At 38.1% G+C, this 2,879-nt stretch overlaps 1 non-coding gene across 1 annotated transcript; it reads right to left on the minus strand.

Moving 5' to 3' along the window:
• Positions 1–2,419: 2,419 nt before the first annotated feature.
• On the minus strand, positions 2,420–2,526 carry LOC141615821 (small nucleolar RNA R71). Its single transcript, XR_012530216.1, has one exon. It is a non-coding gene; the product is annotated as a small nucleolar RNA R71 (small nucleolar RNA).
• Between the last annotated feature and the right edge of the window lie 353 nt (positions 2,527–2,879).

Below are 2,879 nucleotides of genomic sequence, written 5' to 3' on the forward strand. Positions count from 1 at the left end.
GCTTGGATTATTAAGGTGTTGGACGAGCGGACTGGAAGGAGGGACGCTCGGATTTTGGAGGTTGGACGAGCGTCCCGATGCTGCGACGGGCGGATTCTAGTTCAACAAGCTTTTTCTTCTTTTCTTCTTTTCTTCTTCCAACAATCCTCAAGGATCTTGTCGGAGATGCAAGGATCTTCTTCATCATTGCCCATCTACTACATTATTTACATAGACCTTCTAGTCTTGTCTTCACTTTGATGCTTGGTCATTAGATTCGATCAATTTAGCTCCATTTTGCCATTAAAATGCAAGGTTTACACCCAATTATGCACTAAAAATCATAGGAACGAGGCTAATTCGGGGACTAAATATGCTCAAATATTGGTCACATCAACGAGCGCCCCACAACAGCTCAAGCCGAGCGTCTCAGCCGTGATCCGCTCGGATCACAAGTCAGTACCAACCGTGCCTTAGCATGGGACGAACGTCTTTACACGGGACTAGCAACAAGGATATAATCATTTCCTTCGAGAGGAGCATTTCCTCAACTTTTCGTAGGGTCTTAATAGTCATTTAAGCCCTTAGTAACCCTAATCCTTGTACCTAATCTTTAGTATAAATACCCCTTTGTACTACCTAGAATCGGGGGGTCTCTTAACCATCTCTAAATGCTCTCTTAATCAAGTTGTAATCATCCTTTAATTTAGTAGTAATCTTGTAATCAACTCTTAATCAAGTTTTAATACAAATCTCAATATTAATCTTTCCTTAATTTCTCAATTGTTCTTCATTTATTTTGGGTAATTAGAAGATTATTTGGGGTTTATTTGGAGTATTAACAACCTTCCATCAATCATCAAGTACTTCTATTATTCTTTTCTTTATTATTTGGAATCATCTTCATAGGTATAATGCTCTCTTAACCTTGTTTAATTATTGTTAATCACTTTTATTTATTCATCATGTTTTATCTTGCTAGTATGATTGACAACCTTGTTAGCATGGTGAATTTGATAATGAGTGAGTAGTTTCCTTAACTAGGGTTAATGGAGTATTAGGGGAAACCAACATGGGGATTGATTCTTGCTTAATCTAATATATTTTCGTAATTAATTTTCTTGCTTGTTGTGATTTCAACGTATGCACATGTTATGTTTGATGAAATGCGAGCCTATGAATCCTTTCATTTTTTACCCATCACCTATCTTTTCAATGAGACTTATAAGCTTATACACTAACTCGAGTCTCATTAGACCATGCATATAGTTGAATAGGAAGGATTAAGTCGGTGTTGTACAATCAAATCGATTCGGCTCCGGGACCCAAACCTTCCTAGGGATTGTAAGCTTATACACCAACTCGATCTCATCACAACAATAAGTGCTTGCATCTAGTAGAGAACATGTTTGTATGATCAACTCCCATGAATCCCCTATGAACCCATGACACCCTAGTGCTTTTAATCTATTTTTTACATCTCATTTTAATCATCTTGCTTGTTTTCATTACTTTACTTTTATATTATTGATTAGCTTAGTGATCTCCTATCTCAACCCAAATTGTGACATCCTAAGACACAACCACTTGAAATTGAAAATCCTACATCAATACCTATCCCTTGGGATCCAACCTTTACTTGCCTCTTTGCTAAGAGTAGTTTGTAAAGTTATAAATATTGTTTTGGTTGGTAGCTTTTGACGATGAGTTCTATACCGCACCAAAAATGGCGCTGTTGTCGGGGACAGTGTTAACTTGATTTGATTTTCATTAATTATTTTTAGTTGTATCTTTCTTTACCTTGGGGAAGTCAATCTCCTCAAGGTTGTTCTAATTGTTTTCGAATTTTTTGATATTTTGCATGTCTAGGAGATCACAAGGTAACTTGTTACCCATTGATCTTGAAATTGAAAGAACCTTAACCAATAATAGAAGACTTGCTAGAGGTACTTTAAGAGGTATCGGGGAAATTGTGGACATTCAACCAAATAATATTGAGTTTACCAACCCTTTTGCAAGAGAAGGAGAGGACAACCCAATACAAAACCCACCACAAAATCAACCCACAATGCCTAAATTCTCATCACATTCCGTACCAACCGAGGAGAACCTACCAAATGGTACTCCTACACCACCACATTTAACCGGTAATTTCATTGCCAAATCTGCATTCATACAACTAGTTGAGAGAAGTCAATTTGGAGGGAGGCCTAGTGAAGACCCTCACTCACATATGGAGACTTTTTGTGACTATTGTGATGCGATTTCTCAAACCGGAGTTACTCAAGACCAAATCCGATGGGTCTTATTTCCTTTTTCTTCGATTGGTACCGCAAAGCAATGGTTGAAAAGTCTAGACAAGACTACTCTTAGTATTGATTCATGGAAGAAGTTGACACTTGCATTCTACAAAAAATTATATCCTCCGGAGAAGAATAATATGTTGAGAGCCCAAATCACCGGGTTCAAACAAAGGGATGAGGAATCATTGTATGAAGCATGGGAGAGATTTAAGGATACTTGTCGTTCTTGTCCACACCATGGACTTAGCGAGTGGTTCCTTGTGCAACAATTTGGCATAGTCTATATGAAGACTCCCGAAACATTCTCAATATGGGATCCAATGGTATGTTTACCGAAGTTGATGACAATCAAACATGGGCCAAAATTGATGAAATGGCGGTTCATAATTCGCAATATAGTAGGCCTCGGAAGGCTACTAGAAGAGGAAAACATGAGGTAGATTCCATCACTCAATTGGGTGCTCAACTAAGTGCTCATATTGACACCATCAATTTGAAGTTTGAGAAGGCCATGGCTAAACTTGAAGAGGCCTCCAAGTCACCCAAACAACATGTTAATGCTATGGTGGAATCATCCTCAATTCCAAGTGGAGTATG

The sequence above is a fragment of the Silene latifolia genome, chromosome 11 (assembly GCF_048544455.1).
Source record: "Silene latifolia isolate original U9 population chromosome 11, ASM4854445v1, whole genome shotgun sequence".
In the NCBI taxonomy this organism is placed as follows: Eukaryota; Viridiplantae; Streptophyta; class Magnoliopsida; order Caryophyllales; family Caryophyllaceae; genus Silene; species Silene latifolia.